This window comes from Lissotriton vulgaris, chromosome 1_1, assembly GCF_964263255.1.
Source record: "Lissotriton vulgaris chromosome 1_1, aLisVul1.2, whole genome shotgun sequence".
Lineage (NCBI taxonomy): Eukaryota > Metazoa > Chordata > Amphibia > Caudata > Salamandridae > Lissotriton > Lissotriton vulgaris.
In genome coordinates this window covers 472,995,041-473,015,572 of record NC_141685.1, presented here as the reverse complement: position 1 = coordinate 473,015,572, position 20,532 = coordinate 472,995,041, and the positions used below count along the sequence as shown (strand labels likewise).

The following is a 20,532-nucleotide window of genomic DNA, read 5'->3' as shown; positions in this document are numbered from 1 at the left end:
GATGTGCTCCTGAAGCTTGGTGGCAACTGCCTGCACAAAGATTTTTCCAACTAATGTGACTGTAAGAGTTGGCAAAGCCGGTTGGCTCAAGTGTAGGATTTTTCAGCAGTCAGACGTTCTGCACAGTCTTGAGTTAGTCGGGGTTAATGAGGTGTTGAGAAGGGGTGTTACGGCTTCTCCTTGCAGAGAATTGATGAAGGAAAAGGAAAACACACCTTCTTTATAGGAGGTGGTTTTGAGTGAGTTGACCATTTTGGAGAGATCTACGTGAGGAAATTGTGTTGAATGATAACCAGATAGTGATGTGGCTGCTGGGTATCTGTGACACTGCCATTATGGATATTTATAGATCGGATTCTGCCTGTGAAAAAGAGGTTGCTGGCATTGCATCTGTAAGCTAATGGCGGGATAGAAGGTTCTGTGATCAGGTTAGCATTCAGTCTGATGTCCTTAAAAGAGTACTTTGCTTCTCTTGATTGCTCCTTTGATGGTGGGTACCTGTGGTGATGGAGTGATGATTGGAGCAGAATACTGTCAGAAGGGTGAGGTTCTCCAGGAATTTTAATGCCTTCCAGTTTTTCTTCAGGGCAGTACAGTCCTTTGACAGACCGGAGAGTCAACCTTCTTAGCTTGTACAAATACCACAAGATATACTGCTGCTTTCAGGGCATAGTGAGGATGAAGGCAACAGTTGCAGTCTCCACAAATCTGACAGTTCTGCATCAAAACGGCTTACACAGGTAAATGAGAGCGATCACCTTACAGTGATGATTGATAAAGATCTGATGCCATTCCTGGATCTTGCCATCTGAATTTTTTTATTCACCAAGACAAAGTCAAGATGCTGACCTTGAGCCAAGGACTACAATTTCTTGCCCTGATCTTCTTATTGTTTTGCCTATAGATGTTTCCAGAGGGTCATGGTGGGATCCCAGCACTAATTTCACTGTTCTACCATTCACGCTCCGAAATTACCTGTGTGTCTTGAAGAAATTGCTGTCATTTGTAGTGGCTTCTGGCACACAAAAAGTATCTGACAGTAACAAATCAACGGACTCTACTAAAGCTATTCTGGCCTTAAGCGAACATCATTATGAAAATTAATGGAAAAGCCTCACCCACACTTTTGTGGCATGCTTCATCGTAGGCTTTCCTTTCCTACAATGATAAGGTAGTACTATCAGGGCAGCATCAACCTGAATGTGAGATTGCAAGAGAAATGATGCGGGATAAACAAGGGATCCAGAGTGCTATTAAAACTACTTCTACTTCCAAGTAGTTTTAGCCATACTTAATAAAGCCAATCCCTTGGGGTTCACACACAGAGTAAGATTACAAAGTGAGAAAGGATAACTGACACAAAAAACTTCAAGTTTAATCCAATCATGTGCTGCTTCACTGTGCCTTTCAGAAGTTCATGTATTTCCGTAGTTGGTTTACTGATTTATTTAACCGGACTACCGAAGGCTCGTCAAAGAACAACTTCAGCAGACTATGACTGTTCTCCGAAACTTGGGCTGTACTTTCAAGGTCCAAGATCCCACCTCTCTCCCTCGCAGAGGCTCACCTTTATAGCAGCAGTACTTAACACAACACATATAAAGGCTTTTTATCCTCCGAGGTGAAACTGATCTCCGGGATAGAGCCCTCAATTTTTTGATAGGTCATCTATTCAGCCCTATGCTGTCTCAGGTTACCATGGGCATGGACACTTCCTCGCTGGACTGAGGTGCCCATGTAGATGACATGATGGCACAGGGCCTTTTATCTGCATCTGAGCAGTGGGGGCACATAAATGTGCTGAAGCTGCAGGTGGTCCATCGTGCCATGATGATTCTTCCTTCCATCCCAGGGAGCACATCCAGATTTCGACCTATAACACCATCATAATCCTTTATGTCAATGGGCAGGGGGATGTGGAGGGTATTGTGGACCTTGTATAGGGGAGCAATTCACCTTTGGAAGTCTTCTCAGTGACGGTGAATTTTTTCAGTAGCAACTCTCCTATCAGGCTCTCCGTCTGAGGGCTGATGAGCTTGGTTGCATCTCGCTTGAGAAGGACGAGTGGGAGCTGCAACCCAAAGTGATGGAAGTGAGCTTCTCCAGAAAGAGTTTTTATATGTGGAACTCTTTGCAATACCCCAAACCAGGAGGTATCTTCAGTTCTGCTTTTCACTTATCTCTGTATGGTTCCCAGGGGTATGCCATCTGGTTCACCTGGTCTCTGGGCTTTCTGTATGCCTTTCTGCCAATTCCGCTTCTGTCAAAAGAACTGTGGAAGCTGCGGTAGGCTCAAGCAAAGATGGTTCTAATGACCCCATCCTGGAATAGGAGGATCTCTTGTTTGCCAGTATGTCGGCACTAACTAAACTCTTCTCCTGTGAGGAGGGGCACTCCTCTTGCAGCAGGGTGGTCAGGGTTTTCACCCAAAATCCCAAATGCTACCACCTCATGCATTGAGATGAGTGGTACCAGTTAAGTCCTTTTATCTCGCTGACAAAGTTGCATTATCTTGTTGGCCAGTAAGACTTCCACCCCTTACCAAATTTCTCTACGCAGGTCTCTGTACTAAGTTTGTCCAGGAGTGTGATTCAGAGGGCATCATCCCCTTTCAGTCTAGCCTTACCAATGTCTTGCAGTTTGCCATATCCCTTGAACAGCAGTATCTAGTGGTGACTACAGTTGAAGGCTATCTGGTGGCCCTTTGTGCATTAATCACTTTGCCTTTTCAGTGTTTCCTGTTTAGATTTTTGAATGATTTTCTGTTTGGTTCCTCTTTTTTTCCCTTTAAAGTTTTCTACTTGGATATATTGATTCTTTTCACCTGGCGATCCTTCTTATCCAAGGTATTTCTGAATTTACTATGCCTTAGGCTATAACTCTCTAAGCTTTCTTCCCTCCTCTATATCTGGTCAGGTCAAAGAGGAGTTCATAGACTGGACTCGTCGGGACAGGATGGATATTCAGCTCTTTGTGCGTTTCACCAGAGCTAAGAAGGGCAAGGCACCATCTTCTATGCCATGGCCATGTACGAACCTCCTGAAAACATAAGTGCCCACTCTCCTAGAGCAAGGGCTGCCTCCATAGCTTTCTCCTGATGTGCCCCAGTTGCTGACAGCTTCCGAGCAGCTACTTGGTCATCTTTTCTTCCCTTTGCTAAGTAAGACTACCTAATGTCTCAGGCATGGCTTGATGGATGCTTAACCCAAGTTCTTTGCATGACGTCCTTGATTAAACTACCACTACTCAATCCTACCTCCTGGGCTTTATTGCTTTCGGTCACATTCATAATGTGAGAAATCTGGGAAGAAATGGCTCTTATCTTTGTAACAGTATTTTTGGTAAAAAAAAATAATCTTTCTGCACAACCAGCCCCCCCTTAGTTACTACTATTCTTTAATAAGATCGAAAGTTATGCAAACATATTCTATGATCTGTTCATCAGTGTCTTTGCTTTTTTTGTCGTTTCCTCTTCGTGCCTCATTGGGGCGCTGGCAAAGTCAAGCATTCAGGTTAATGCCAAATATACTTCAGTGTAGTAATGTCTAGAGTGTCAAGCCACATGAAGGTTCATTGGAAATTTGAATGGATGGAGAGATGAGCTGAGATGACAATGGGGACCATATGTATTGTGTATTGTGGAACAACCGATTTGACCTAAAACTTCCTCTTTTAAGTGTCCCCCCCCCCCCCCCCCCCCTTAAGATGCAGTGGATTAACATCAGCACCCAAAGCCGTCTCCTAGTACATGCTGTGCACTATACAAATGCAATGACTCACTAGTAAAGCTTTAGCTATCACAAAGCCCAGACTCCCCTTTTATTCCATCTGGCATTTCCCTAGTGAACTGGAACCATTGGAGACCTGTTTTGAAAGTCCAGGGCCGCTGTTGGTACCTCTGTCACTTTCCCCAGCTCCTCGCGGCTAATTGCAGCAGCTACAGAGGGATTTGAGGGAAGGAAGATGAAGAGGGATGTAACTGTGTAACTATGTTCTGAAACAATGTTCTTCCTCACGTAAAGCATTCTGATGCCTCCGGGTCTAGTCCGCGCTAAATAAAACATTTCAAATAAATAGCTGAAGGAGAATGGATGGATGGATGGAAAGCAAAAGTAAGGAGAGGCAGAGAGCTGGGCTCATTTGAGAATTTCTACCAGGGCTACGTCTGGTCACAGCGGCAGCCTCCTTCTTCCACCCCGCTGGCAAGTCCTGAAATGCCCTCCACCTTCTAACATCAACTTCGCTGATGGACTTCAGGAAGAGACTAAGCCCAACAACCCAGCGCCTGGATACCCTCACGGGTGATAGCTGCACTTTACAAGTACTGACTGATTGATTCCCAGTACAGTCCTGTCTACCACACCACAATTGCATGAGCGAACTCCTTTCCACAGGGAGTAATGTATTTTTAGCGTTTCCTAGTATTTGAACCTCCATGTTATGTTGTACAGATATGTAGAGCGCTCTTATCATCCAGGAGTATATCCTGGTGATGAGCAGGTGCGAGTCTAGCCATACCTAAGGCCCAGTGGGACTACTCAAAGCCAAGTCTTCAGCTTCATACAAAATTCAAGGAGTGAGAAGGAAGCTTGTATGTGTAGCAGCAGGTCGTTCCAAGCTTTAGTAGAGATGTAGAAGGCTCAACCACTGTATCTGGTTTTTCGTATGTGTGGGATTTGGCAAGTAGGATCCCAGAGAAATGGAGGTGTCTTGAAGGTTGGTGAAAGAGTGCGATTGAGACATGTTAAGCCAGTGTGATGTAGTGCCTTGAAGTGTGGGTGAGGGGTTTGAATTGTGCTAGTTTGTGACTGGGGAGCCAGTGGAGCTTCTTCAGGTGTGATGTTGTGAGTGCGGCTTGGAAGGTTGGGTGATTCTGGCTGTCGAGTACTGAATGGTATACAGCCTTCTGGTGAGTTTTTTTTCATGTATCAAACTAAAAACAGGTCGCAAACTGGCAGATTCTCAGAATCTGCCCCTTTGTGGCCGGTATTTTTGCATTTGGGATAAATCATCCCAAATGCAAAAATCGGAAATTGCAATTGCATTTAAGGAATTGCAAATTGTGATTACTTAAATGCAATGCTAGAAGCAATTTAAAATAGCGATTTCACTATTAGGGGTCGCAAATTACTGAAAAATAAAACAGGTCGGTAATTTGCAAAAACTTTAGTGCATTTTTCAAAGTTACCTGTTTGACACACACATGGGTGCACATTACAATTTCAGGGGTGCAACAGGGTGTCCTTTTGACACCCCTGCACCCTTGAAATTGCATGTGCAATTTGTGAGTACCTAATGAGTACTTGCAACCATGCAATTCCCATTCATTCCTATTGGCCTATAGGAAAGATTGGAAAGCCATTCCTTAATTGCGACCCACAATTTGCGAGTCGAATTAAGGAATGTGTAGGAATTGCTATTTTATTTAGCGATTCTTACATGCATAGGCTTTTGAGATTCCATAATTGCGATTCCTCAATCTCAATTAAGTAATCGCAAAAGCCTACCTTGATGCATGTGCCCCACTGTTCCTAAAAGGAGATGCCAAGAATGTAGATAGCGTGTAGGCAGCTGAGGATACATCAGATGTAATGGAGGTATGGGATCCTAGTGGGTCAATTCTGAGGCTGGCTGCGGGGGGCTAGTGCATAAAGGCCCATCCAGGTCGGACAGGCGAGAGAGAGACGAGATTGATGGAATCTGGTGAGTTAGCTGTAGGTCCTGGCGGTATATGTACCAGATGTCTCTAGGTCGTGAAGTGAGGGGTTGAAGTGTGGCGTATGTGTTAGTCTGCATATCGCATTAAGTCATGCCGCGAAGCCATGCTCCTGGGACATTGTCTAGTGCCCCAGTGTAATGCAATTTCTCTTTTTCTAGTAATAGTGCTATATCGAAGAACCTATAGTAGCATCATTTTATACTGCTGACTATTCCCAACAAAGCTAGCTTAGGGGAGGGAGAAAGTGGAATAGAAGTTATGTCAGAGAGCATTTGAAACACTTCCATCCAGTATTTAGCTATGGGCGGGCAAGTGTAGGTCATGTGTGCGAAATCGACGTCAGGGGCTTGTCATTTGGGACAGTTTGAGGATTTGGTGGGATCATATTTGGTCAGTTGCCTATAAATATAATTTCTACAAATAATGCTCATGATAGTGAGGACACTGATAAAGAAATACTGAACTATTTCTACAAATAATGCTCATGATAGTGAGGACACTGATAAAGAAATACTGAACGATTTAAAAGTTAAAGACCCTAGCATTTTCTTTGTGAAATTGGTGCAAATCCATTGCAAGGATGAAAGTCTCCAACCATTTGTGTAGCTGTTCCATCCTGACATTTTTTTTCCGTGCAGGATCCACCTTATTTTTCATTCATTCCTGTTTTTGGCTCTGTTTGAGGGATTTCTAATCCCAGGTCCACCAAATCCAAAATGCAGTTCCGGTGCTCAATATTAACACTTCTTTCAATTGAGTAACCATGAATTGGTGTCTCTTCTCTGAGAGGTAAATGTTATGGGCCTTCCCGCAATCAACAATGTAAAGCCTATCAAATTCCATTCTACTCTTCTGAATATGTATTAAATAGATTGTGGTATTATTACGAGGTTTCTTTATCATTCTTTCGACATTCCCTCTTTATTATAACTCCACTGTACTTAGACTGATCTTTCATTCCATCATTTTTTATCTAGATCGTGACTTTTCAACTTAGCTATACACCTAGAGGAATCTAGGAAGGTCAACTTTGTGGCAAACTCAGTCACAGGTATTGGGGAGCACTTGCAATGTCACATTTTGATATTGATGGGTTTTCCCTGTGATTTCAAATATATTATACTTAATATAGTTGACACTCGCTTGATTATTTATATGTGCAGTACAGACAAATTAGGTCAGTGCAGTCTGCACCCACAATTTAGTACAATAAATAGCAGGTTCTTGGCACCAAAGCCACATCTCGTCTTAATCTAATATCCGTTTAAGATTATCAATTTACGGCCCCATTTGTGAAGAGCACCTGCTTGTCTGAATAGTTGCTTGGATTTTATCATTTTCATGTTTATTTATGTGATATCTTACCTTTTTGCATCTCTTTCAGGGTAACTTCACAAACTGAACGGACCGTTTTGACAAGGTGAATCTCTGAATTTGTAGAGGTATGCTGCATTGTTTTCAATCTCTATTTCCACTACGTATTTCCTATGTACTTATTACTTGAGTTGACAATAAAGCAGTCTATGTTTTCTGTCGATTTCTAGTTTGGTATTGTATGTTTTCGACCCGTTTAAATGACTCCAATGTAGGGATTACTTTAATCCTGTAACTAAAACCAGACTGCAACTAAAAACGTGCAAAGTAAGACTCGCACTCCTTCTCACACTCACTCTCATGGGGGACGCTTAGGTTTCCTGGATCAAGGTAGTTTGGAAGTATAAGTAAAAAAGACCCACATCCAGGGATAATGGTGTTTTCATAGCTATTTAGTCCATATATTTTTTAAAACTTAGTGTTTTTCATGGTAGCGTATAAGGGTAGACAATTCACCCCAAATACCGGAAGCTCCAAGAAATAAATTGACTTGATGTTTGCTTATATTAAATGATTGGATGGGCTCTCTTGAGAAAGGTTGCTGCTTTTTCTTGGCTAAAATGTGTTTCAGAACAGTCTTGGCAGATTTCAAGTTAATGCACCAAGCCATCCATAACAATCACAGGCCCAAACCCTAGGAGCATGAAATCGATCACGATGAGCCTCTTTTGAGATGCACCAATGTCCCAAGATGGTAACTTAAGGGGGCTATTTATGTGCGAGGCGATTAGAAATGCAGTTTTACTTTTGACATGTTACTTCTCTGGAGTGATCAAGGAAGGCTTAGAACAGTTTGTTCTTTCAGCATTCCCAAAATATGCGCCTTCTCCTGTTCGATGACCATGCACGTGGCTTGCTGTAGCAGTCCTGTCTTCTCCATGATTATTACTCAATGAAGTAGCATTTGGAAATACATCGTCTGTGAAATACCTACACCTCAAACTGGCGTCTTGATAAATAGCTCTTCGAAAAATGGCATACCGAAGTCTGTAGTGCTTCTAAACAAGTCGACCAAACCGCCTAAAAATGATTGAATATATGAATTACATATCTGACTGCTTTTATTGTAAAAGTGCAGGTTTATTAAAAACTCATGTTTCCCTAGGATCCGCAGAATATTTTCGATATTTTGCAGAAATCGCCTTATAATGACAGCACCCAAGACGACTGAATGTCTTTTTATTATCAAAACCTATAATGTTCCTTCTAAAATTCTATATACTTAAATGCATAATTATTTTTTTCTTCATTTTTGCTACAGACCTCAAACAGCCAAATCAGTTTTACTTACTGTTTTCAATAAACATTCTCTGTTTGACAAAAGTACTCTCTTCAAGCTTACGAGCCTAAAATAAATTTGTAATCTAAAATGTACACAAAATAGATGATACCATGTGGTTCATCCGAGACTGGATGAACAGCAATCATTTGAAGCTGAACCCCGATAAAACGGAGATAATGCTTACTAAAAGTAAGATGAACTATTGGTGCCCCGGGTTCTGGCCTAGCGAGATGGGCTTCCCACCTCACCCAAAAAAGCTATAAAAAGCATGGGTGTTATAATAGATGTAGAACTTTCCTTTAAGCAGCAGGTAAGAGCTGTGATTTCTTCCTGCTTCTGCCAGCTACGTCGCATAAAAACGATTACAAAAATTCCTCCAACTAATCATAGCTCTTGTCATGTCTAAATTAGACTATGCTTAACGCAATTGATCTGGGCCTCCCTAAAATCCTTCAGCTCAGGCTCCAGCTCATTCAAAATCAGGCTACTCGGCTGATTTACACCCTGCCCAAACGTTGCCACATCTCCCAGGTAATAATGGACCTTCACTGGCTGCCAGTTGTACAGATATCAATGTTTCAAGCATCTTTCATGGTTTTTAAGCCCCTGTACCGGAGCTACCCTGCCTTCGTGAAGTCTAGAATTATGGAATACTGCCAAACCAGCTTTAACACCTTGGCTGCTGTGACTTTTCCCCCTCCTGTGCTGAACTTGCTTGAATACTATAGTTTCATGACGAGCTCAGCTAGTCATAAGACCAGCTCAACCGTGCCTCATGACGAGCTGAGCTCGTCATGAGCATCGAAAGAGTTAAGATCTAGCAACTCGCACCTCTTGACAATACCGCCTTGGAAAAAACAAAGGATCAGCGGGCGTAGGTTTGCCGTTATCGCCCCTCGTGTATGGAATAGCCTGCCTTTGTATCTAAGGGCTTCGATCAACCTTGCCACATTTAGGAATCTCCTGGGAACACTGCTTTTTAGAATGGCTTATTACTAATGGAGGTTGAAGTTGACTGGTTACCTGGCGCCAAGAGAATGTCTGGTGGATGTGCGCTTTACAAATGGGCAGTAACCTAACATAACATAACAATGGAAAACATGAGTTGAATGATATTTCATTGGTATCTCGGTGTGCTGGTGACATTTACAATTCTTAGCTTTATAGATGATGCTCTTACCAGAACCCCTCGGTGACAATATAGCACTATATCACACAAGTATCCATAATGCCTCCTCTGTAGGTACACATTTAAGATGCATATAGTGAATGGGGTTTTGGTGTTATATTTCAAATGTCGATAGTGTTTGGACACAGCTATATATCCACAGTTCTTTTGCATTAAACATTTCTGGGCGAAAATGTTGATGTGTAGCTTCTGCTGCAGATTGTTTCAAGACTATTTTAAGTAACTATAATAAGGCCATATGTTCAAAACATTTTATAGCCCATTGTAGCAAAAGCCCTATGTTGTAGTTTTGTTTACCAGCTGTTCATTTTTTTCTGCTTTAAAGCTGTGTTTCCATTACAATAACTGTTTGGGTATAGTTATTCTTTGAGGAATGCGGTGATATTTAATGTGAATAAATAGTGTCGGGTTTACTTAGAAATTACCTAGCATCCTGGTGTATTTTGTTTTCTTCTTTTTAATGTTTGTTTTGGGCTACGCAGCTTTTATGCCTAGCAGCAGCTCATTGCTTCTCTGTTTACCTCTGAGCACTAAATGTAGGCTCTTTTTGTAGGCATTTTCTCATTATGCTTTCTTGGCAAAAATGCCTGCAATTCACGCCTGAAAGAGCGTGGCCCGAGGTTTGAAGTCTGACGTAGGGAAGACAGGAGAACAGATTTCAAGCTGAATTTAGTGTTTTATTTTTTCTGTAAGTTTTAATATCAATTAGAATGTTAAAACTGTATGTGTTCAGGGGAGAGATCTCTGCCCAGAACAGGGTGGCCACTGGGGATTTTATTACTAATGGCAGCAAGGATAATGATTTGCATTTCCAGGGTACTTTACATGAAACACTTCTTGGAAGCCACATTATGTGTGTATGCAACAGCAGAGAATAACTGCACATGACCAAGAGAAACTGTGATGCACAAGGTCACCCACGACTCGAGGTTTAATTAAATAATTCCCTTTCTATAAACGGGAGAGAAGCTTGACCTGCGCCTGCTCGGGCTCTACAATGATGTGCAAATACGTTTGCAACACAGGACGCACAGATTGCTGTGCAGAGGGTAGTTTGTTGAAGACAAAGGGTTTCGAAGTGTACTGCTCCTTCTGCCACAGGGCATGCGATTTGCTCTACATTTGCCTGACGAGGAGAATGCAACATTCTCTATTATGGACAGATAGTTCAGAATAACCAATGGGACGGAAACACACAAGGAAAATGCACCTTATATAGAATTATCCTCCGTATCCCTCCGGTTTCTTGTCTTTCCATTACGATTAAGTTTGTGTAAACAGACTTCTTTTTTAGGTCTGGGGGGATCAGGGCTTTGCCTTTTTATTGTAGTATAAATCATGTGCACCAACAGGACTGATAATGCTGTTTTGAAGTTCTGGTTGGTGTTTATTTCGAGCTAACACAAGGAGATGATAGATGGAGTACTGAAACTTTTCAGACACTCGCCCCCCAGTCACAGATCTGGGTTGAATCCATCATCCTTCTTTAGCTCACTTCACCACCCCAGTTCAGACACAGCTATGTGCAAATCAGTCTTGACCCAGTACCTCGTGGGAACAGTCCAGCCTGAACTGCCAAGCCATGTCTTCCCTGGACCGGACACCAGCATCCTGGGACCGGTTTCAGAGGAACAACCCTCATCAGCCAGGCTAGCTTGAATCCAGTGGAAATTGAGCAAGGGACCCATGTCTGGGCATACCCTGACAACTTAGTGCGAACAAAGCTAGCCTGGCTGATGAGGGATGTTGCCCCAAAACCGGTCCCAGGATACTTGTTTCCGGTCCGGGGAAGAAATGGCTTGGCTGTTCGGGCTGGACTGTTCCCATGAGGCTCAGAGGCAATGACTCTCTGGCAAGGAAGGGAGATGAGAGAATTCTCACAACTTGATGGGGCAGCAGAACTTGCCTCAGGGTCCAAATACAGCCACAGTGTTTTTTCTCAGTTCATCCTTCTCTGGACAGCTCCTCTACACGCAGCTTTGGCTGAACCTCTACTCCAGGCAGAGAGCTTTACCCAAAGACACCACCAGCACGCCTCTCATCAAGAGTAAGCAGAATCCTCCTCAAAGTGGTTCCACAGCTCCTCTGATTGTTGCTGGCTCTGTCAGGTGACGCCCCCTCACTTCTGGGAAGCTGGCAATCAAGCAGTTCCATCTAGAATCTCCGAAAATTTTCCCAGCACCCTATGGGATGTTGCCTACATCAATCAGTGAGGTTCTGAAACAATGACGGGCAGTGTCAGTCCTTCTCTTAAATTCCATTTACAGACAAAGATTTGTAATCATGTATTCTGTTCTGGAAGAGGAGACCGCCAAAAATCACCTTGAACTGATTCCAGAACAGACACACTCTTTGTCTTCACATGATTGCTGCGAGAATGCAGTGGTAGAAACCCACAACATGATCGCACATCTCACACCCATCAGCCATTTGAGATTAGCACCTATGGGGAACACAAGGGGCAGATCATGTCAAAAGTCTAGGCCTGCAGTTTGGAGCAGACCACTCTCTCCAGACTTCTCAAGCCCTCTATATAATCTAATGGGAGACGTCCAGGAAGGAGCAGGAAGCAGACCCAGTAAAATGTTGCTTCTTTACTGCTAAAGAGCTCCCTGTCTCCATCCTGTCTGATGCTGCACATAAGTTTCAGGAATACTGTCAATGCACAGTGCTAGACTGACTGACTATGTCCAAACTCTCATCTCGTACAACACGCTATTGATGGCAATCCAAGATGCATTCCACTAACACCCTATCCCCCTTCACACATCTTCGCTATTTACATGCACTTTCTAGGCATAGGAAATTTAACACTGACCTAGCTACTTGAGATTAGGCAGAGCTTAAAAAAAATAAGTTAGTAGGCCAGTTGCCCTAGTGCATAGAACAGGGTAAAAGGCTTACCTGCCCTGCTACTATTATTCAGACACTCCTGCTCCCTCTACTACCAAGTCATGTGAGCTGAAAAGGTACCAATAGTCCAACGTGCGACTCACCCTTCCAGATCAGAGCTCTGCTCTGAATCGCATATTCCATTTTGTGAAGCTGTCCTGGGTGTACCTGTATGACATTCTTGGGAAAAGAAGCTAAAAAAAACTGTAGTGACTTCCATTTGGGTAATCCAGGGAAAGATCATGCAGGGGACAACAATTCAAACCTGCTGTAAAGAGCTATGTCACCTCCTGCTTAAGGTTCTGGACATGCTACATAAGGACTAAATACATAATCCTTCTGTTGCGATTATTTAATGTTACTCTTACTTATTCTTACACCTACTCCTGCTTCTACAAAGTCTTACTTCTATCTACTTGTACTCATAAAATTTGTCCTAATTTTACTCCTTCAAATGCCTGCTCTTTTGACTACACTTATGCCTACTCTGATTTATTCCTAATCCTTCTTACTTCTACTCTTACTCATAGTCTTTGACTTATTCCTACTTACTCCTCCCTGAAGTCTTGCTCACTGCTGCTCTTACTCCTCCCACTCTCATACTCCTACTGTTCTCTAAACTCCTGCCTTATTCTTCCTTTGCATCTTGCATCATCCTTTGCACCAGCTATCTCGTCTCTTATTTCTTGTTACTGGTTTTGACCTCATATGTCCTACTACAACTATCCCTGCTCCTACTCTCCATACATTTGGCAGACTTCTGCCTACTGTACTCATCTCCCATGTCTGTCTCTTCTCTGAATTGTCTATTTACCTGTTTCTCACCACAGGATGATATAGGTTGCCCATCACTCTTGAGATCAACCTGCAGAATTAGAAGCATTGCTGTCTCTTGTGACTTGTTCTGATCATTTGTCTCTGCCTTATTCACAAGACCCTCTTCAGTACCAAAGTTTTAAGCCTGGTCTTGCCAGTCTTTCACCACTCTGGAACTCTCTTGTGACGTATGCTTGTGACAGTCAATTTAACTCTCCTTTCCATTTAAAATTTTAAAACCTCTTTGTGTTGAAAAGGAACAGATAATACATTGCATTGCACCACTGTTTGTGTCATACAATTATATATCAAAGCCACACCACAGCAAGTTATAATCTTTTTTGTTTTCCATCAATACATCGCATGTTCATCACTATTCCTCAGGACCCCCCTTTATGCATTCTCATCAGGCATGGAATTTCTCATTTGAACCCTAGGGGCGGAACATGGGAAGCACGTGTGTTCATTCCATCTGTTCCACACCCTTCCCCATTTTTTAGGGCAACCTCTGTTTTCGTAGATGGTCTTTTCGGCTACCATACACCAATCCATGTCCCTCTTCCAGTCTTTTAGGGATGGTATCGCTTCAGCCCCCCAATTACGTGCTGTATTTCTCTTTGCAATCTTCAAGCCTAGGATTACCCCAATCTGTTCTCCCCTCCCGAAATCCATCACTTTCAAAACATTAAGCAGGCACCACTTGGCCGATAACTGCAGCACCACCCCGTATAACATTGTGTTATCGTGCCCCAGTGAGTATGAATTTTAGGGCAAGCCCATACTGTATGGAAAAACGTTCCGTCCTAGCTGCATCCTCAGCAACAGAGTGGGTCTGGTCACCTACCTATATCCTTACCAATGTAGTGCAGGAGATATAAGCTCTGTGTAATATTTTGAGTTGTATTAGGCGGAAACGGGACCTAATAGCTACCTCTCAAGGGGAAGCCAGTGCCTCAGGCCAATCCTCTTCCTACATGTCTGTAATATCTCTCTCCCAACTCTCCCACAATTATTTTAACATATCTAGGGCGTTGTTCACGGGTTTGTTATGTCAGCGAGATCGCTCTTTGGATAATATGCTCAAGTAATCTATTCTCTAGTGGGAGCCAAGTTGTGTGATTTTTTTTGTAGGTCTGAGAAGGGTATTATTCCTGTTCCAGAGTACATGCCTCTCACCCTCAAGAGACCCAATAGGTTCCATTTATCAAACCCTCGCCTCTTGCCCATGTCCCCCAGAAGATCCGAATCCCACAAGGGTGTCTCTAAAGTTGTCTTGTTTTTCCATCCCTGCTTACGGAGTGTAGAGTGCCACATTTAAATCGTGAGTTCTGTCAGCTCCTCCAGGGAACAATTTCTTGGAGTGGTGTTGAGCGCACGTAAGTATCCCCCTGGCTGCAGAACCAAGCAATCCATGGGAAAGGCTGGTTCTGTCATAGGTTGATGTCCCCATTGATTAATCACTGTCAATTGTGCCACCGAATAATACGCTTGCATATCTGGAAGTGCAATTCCACCATCGTACCATGCTAGGATTAATAATTTATATGGGCAATTCTAGGGGCTCCCCATCCCACAGTAGGGTTGTGACTCCACCTTGTGCGGCTCTGAAATTGGCATAGGGTACAGGGAATGGTGTCTTCTGTAAAATATACAGAAAGCGCGGCAGAGCCGACGTTTTAAAGAGGGCCATCCTGCCTAGTAAGGTGAGGGGGAGTGATCGCCAGTGATTCACATCTCCCTTTAGCCGATTTAATGGGGAGTGAAGGTTTTTAGTGGTGAATAGTTCCTGGTTGGTTATGACAAAGATTCCTAAATATTGGAATCCCGTCGCCACCTGCGCCTCACAATCCTTTGGCATTCATGGTGTCGGTCCGTATAAGACGAAGGCCACCGATTTGGACCAATTGATTGTGTATATCCAGATTATGCCCTGAATGTGGCAAAATATTTAAAATTCTATAAATTGAGGATTAGGGCGACGCTACATAAAGAATATCGTTGTTATATAGTGATATTTTGTCCTCCCAATCTGCTGTCCAAGAGAGGCCACGGATCAATGGATCACCTCGAATCCAGGCTGCCAACGGCTCAAGTACTATAGCAGGGGGCAGCCTTGTCCAGTTCCTCGAAGTGGAAATATCTGCGACACTCTACTATTTCTCTACCATCTGTGCCAATGGAGTAGTATATAGGAGTCCAGGAACTAGGGTCCCACGCCCAGATGTTCAAGGACTGCAAATGGATATGGTCACTCATTGGTGTCGAAGAACTACCGCATCTTCTTGGATTCTATTTGTGCGTCCCAGGATCCCATGAAGGCTCCTCATATTAAAAGCTGTGTTGCAGCCTGGCCTGAACCCGGATTGATCCAGATGCACTATTCTGGAAATTATCGGGACAAGGCGGAGGGCTTGAAGTTTGGCTAGTATTTTTGCCTCTGCATTAAGCAAGGATATGGGCCGATACGATCCACATTGGTCGGGTGGTTTCCCTTCCTTATGGATTACTACTATTGAGGTGAGCTGCTGGTCTGTGGGTAGAATGCCACACTCTCTGCTCTCTTGTACACCTGGAGCAGGTGAGCTACTGTATATTCGCAGTGATTGTTTTTTTTTTTTTTATTCAATTGGTATTCCGTTGGGACCCAGTGCCTTTCCTGACTTAAGCGCTATAATTGCTTGTCACCTTCTCAGGTCACTATCTAAGAGTTGTGTGACACCAGATGTGAGTGACGTGAGCGGTCTGTCTCTAAGGAGACCTAGGGCGTCTTGTGTGATGGTTGTCATCTCAGAAGTATAAATATGCGTGTAATGAGCAGAAAATGCTTATGCTATTGCTTGGGGATCAGTGATTCTTTCACCCTCTGTCGATTGGATGGCTGCAACCCAGCGGCTAGCACTTTCTCAATTATCAAGCCAGGCGAGGAAAGTTACCTGCTTTGCCACCTTCCTCATATATCCGGTGCTGCACCATCCTATTTACGGCCCTGGCTGCTTCTGTCGTCAGGTCTTTATATTTGTGCTGCTTAAGGCTTAGCGAATGCCCCGTGTCCCCATAGTCTAGTCTTACCAACCGTGCCTCTAATTCTAGGATGTCACGTTCTAACCCGTTTACTTCTTTCCTCTTGTCTCTCCTATGCGCCTCCACCAAAGAGAGGGCTTGTCCCCTTATTATTGTTTTGTATGCCTCCCAGAGTCACTGCTGAGGCAACCGAATGTTACTTCTCCCTAAAGTAATGGTTTGTCGCCCTTGTAAGTTCTTTCCGTATCTTCAGTATTTTAAAGTATTATGTGTAAATGGCAATTGTAATGCTGGTCCGCTTCCTGCCAATACTGTATTGATCCCAAATTGGGGAGTGATCAGATATTCCCGTCGGTAGATGTCTTAGGTCTCCGAAACCGGGAAGTTGAGATGCTAAGGAAATTAAGAGGTCAATTTGTGAGGGATATTGTGAACACTCGAGTGAAGTGTTAATTCCCGAGTGTTAGGATTAAGCATTCTCCAAATATCAACCAGGCCCAGGGCGCCGAGGAACTCAGCCAAGGGTGTTTGTGTTGCATGTGTATTCCTTGCAGGTAGCCAGTCAAATGCATCACTTGGTGTCCTGTTGAAATCTCCACCTAGGAGGAGGTGTCCCAGTGGCAGTTCCAGCATGAGTGTCCCTAGAAATGTCTCACTGAGTAACGTTGGTGGGATGTACAGCAAGAGTATATAGAGTGTTTCCCCTTCCCATTTCCCTGGGAGTGCTGCGTATCTCCCTGCCTTTTCTGTCCAGGTTTTACTGCTTCTTAAGGAGTATCCCCGTGCCTCTGGAGCCCACAGTGAACCCCTGCGTGGACCACCATTTTGTAGCCCCAGCTGTCTAGTGCTTTGCATGCATTGCCCAAGAGATGGGTTTCCTACAGGAGGACTACATCTGGTGAGTGTCTCTTTCGGAATTGGAGTACTGTGCCACGTTTGATTTTTGTCTCCCATGCCATTCACGTTCCTTGTCACTATACGGGTTTCAGGGATATTTTTATTCACCTTATGGTGTAGAGACTACTGAATACGCTTCTTGGGACACTGGGCTGATCCGCCCTGTTCATTCTGGAGGGTGTGGTCCTCTTAGTGTCTGTATCTGATTTGCGTGTTGCGTGGCGACTTTTAGGTAATTGTTCTGTATCTTGGTTTCTCTTGAGCAGTGTGAAGTATAAATCTCACAAAATAACTAAAACCCATTCTGGCCCCCTTCCCCTAGAACAAACGCCCCTCCCTGCATTTCTGCCTGACAGAGCTATTATTGTCCGCCTCCCCCAACTCCGCAAAGCACCGGTCATACCTCCCCAACTTGGGGAAATTCAGGAGACCGTGAACCCCTGCATTCCCAGCTCTCCACCCCGAAAAAAACAAATCTTCCCATCGCCCGACCACTATGATCTTAAAACAGAATAACAGTTAAATGGGCCCTGGAGCCAGACGGCTGTCGCTTCCACCTGACCTCCAGCTTTTACCCATTGTCGATCAACTTCCAGGGACCCAGTACTTTCTGCTCAGGCCTGAGAAGATGTCAATTCGTACAATGCCCTGCCAAGAGTGTTCCATGTCTCAAAGGCCCAAATCAAGTCTAGGACTTAGTCCCCGTGATGAATTGTGGAGGAGTCCTCCCCTCTCCCCCATTTCCACCCCCTCCCCCGAACCAGTTCCATCGCAACGTTTCCAGATGGGGCTGATGTTCCTCTTTGACATGGATGGGGAGGCCACCGACAGTACGTCATCCGCCAAGCCATGCCAATGCTGCTTCCGGTGTATCAAAGAACCATGTTTTGCCTTCGGCCTCAATGTGCAACTTCGACGAAAAGAGCATTGATTATTTAACTCCCTTTTCCCTTAGAACTTGTTTTACGGATAGGAAGTTGCGTCTGTCTTTTTTACCTTCAGGGTAAAGTCCGGAAAGAAGGTTACCTGGGCATTTTCATAACGCACTGGTGGGGCCACACGGGCTGTCTCCATCACCTCATCTCGGTCCCTAAAATTGAAGAGACGAGCAAGGATAGGTCTGGGTGGTGCGCCAGGGCATGTTCTTTCTCCCGGCACTTACTGAGCTCTCTCAACCGAAAATAATTTTGATAGGCTGCAGGGTTGCAGGGTTGTAGATACTTGAGAATGAGATCCTCTTCGAATAGTTCTGTGGCCCTTCTGCCCATTCCGGGACCCCTAAAATGCAGACGTTGTTTTGCCTTGATCTGCCCTCATAATCTTAGAGTCTTGCTTCCAGGTTCGCAGTGGTTGCTTGGAGTTTGCTAGCTTGTTTTTTGAGGGCCTTGGTGTCGTGAAGAAGGGCTGCTGTTGTGTCCTCGACTTCCTGAATTCTGGTTTCCATACTTCAGATGTCCGCACGTATCGGGGACATTTCGGTTGTGACAATGTCATTTCCTCCATCGAAGACTGTTTGAACCCCTTGGATCGCCGCCACTTTGTCGCTGATGGATAGGGTGTTTCCTTCGGATTTATGCGGGGCCACTCTGGACATTTGTTCTCTGGGGGCCTCTGCTCCCTCTGAACCCCTAGGGAGGGCACCTTTTTCCAGCTTTGTCTGGTGGTTCCCTTTCATATTTCTGCCCCTGGTCAGGTCCTTCAGGCACTAGAGCTCTACTTGGGAGGAAGGGGCAAATGCCCAGGTACTCCCTGCCACAGGGGAATAGAGGCATCTGCGCGGTCTGTCCGGTTTCTCCCGGTACTCGCAGGCCCCCCCAACACTTAAACACAATGGGCTTCAACCTCCAGTTCCTTGAGGTGCCGCAGCCAGGCAATGCTTAAGGATAACTTTTGAACCCTCCTGAGGCACAGCCGGGAGTAGCAAGGAAAACTGAACATAACTTTGTTTTAAAACTGTAAAATTTCACTTTGCTTTTAAAATCACTCACCTTCCCTGTCACATCACTGCAGTGTGCAGGCACCCTTTCCTGCTGAAAAACAAGCACTGGTAAGGGCAAAATCGCCGTTTTCCCGCCAACTTCATTCCCCTCTCCCTGACTGGGACACGCCCACTTCGAGGCCAAGCCTCTTGCATTGCTCCCTCCCTACAAATATGTGCATGTTCCGGAAGCGCAGCGGACGAGCGCAGCGGGCGCGACGAATGCGCGACGAAGGCGCGCATTAAGGCAAGCTCGTCTGTGCCGAGACCGGGCCAAGGGCCAGAACCTCTGATCAATATCCGCGACAGGCTCCCCACATCTACCCCAAATCCACATTGATGGCACTGCGCACGCCTAACACCGCCTGCGCTCAATATAATCCACACTTATGGTCAGATACCACAAAATTTACATGTCCTCACTGCAACGTGAAGCTACAGATAACGAATGAAAAAATCAAAACGCATGCTGTCACTGCACCGATGTCTTCCGACATCACCGCTGCACTAATCAATGCACGATCCCTTGTCAAGCACCGGCAAGAAATACACGATCTTATTATCAACAACAACCTTGATTGTCTCTTTCTCACGGAGACATGGGCGGATGGAGCATCCGATCCTGACATGGCAGTTGCGACCCCCCCCAGCCTATAACGCCTATCGCCTAGATAGAGTGGGGCAGCGCGGAGGAGGACTAGCCATCATCGCCCACGACCACATAACGGTCAGAATATCTCACATCCACTCCACCTCCTGCGAAGCCCTTCTTTTCGATCTTAAACTCACCCCATCGTTTCATTTTAAAGGCATCCTCCTATATCGACCACCAGGCTCTCGCAACAACTTTCTAGCAAATCTGGGTGCAATACTAAAGCTCCAGCGCTGGAAGACTCATTTACATTATTAGGGGACTTGAACTTCCATCTTGAGAATGCAGCTGACAAAGATACCCATTCCTTGATATCAGACATGCACACCATGAGTCTTCGGCAACTGGTAACCACCCCCACCCATATAGCCGGTTACACGCTATATGGCATTTTTACTAATATGCAAGGCGTTAATATAATAGATACCTTACCAATGCCATGGACCGACCACTTCGCCATTTTAATAAAAATATCAGTCACATTAAGTAGACTCAGACCCCACTCTGTACCGAAACCACAAACCATTAAAGTTTGGAAGGACATCAATCACGCCGAGCTAACGAGCCTACTTGAAAAAACTCGTCCTGACTCGACATTTTATCCAAACTTGGCCACACGACAATTTCAGGAGTGGATAGGTACCGCCACCCACTCCTTAGCCCCAACTAAAAAAATTCTCTAGAAATAGAGCAACGCCATCAGCCCCATGGT

At 44.5% G+C, this 20,532-nt stretch overlaps 1 protein-coding gene across 2 annotated transcripts in view; it reads left to right on the top strand.

Moving 5' to 3' along the window:
* The window catches only part of GNG12 (G protein subunit gamma 12), a 507,865-nt gene that overhangs the window by 236,590 nt on the left and 250,743 nt on the right, over positions 1–20,532 (top strand). Inside the window, exon 2 of one of the 2 annotated variants that reach the window (XM_086953846.1) lies at positions 7,104–7,139. The gene's annotated coding sequence lies outside the window, so the exon portion shown is untranslated. Of the gene's footprint in view, positions 1–7,103; positions 7,162–20,532 lie in introns of both variants that reach the window. The other variant, XM_086953845.1, reaches the window with a different exon arrangement.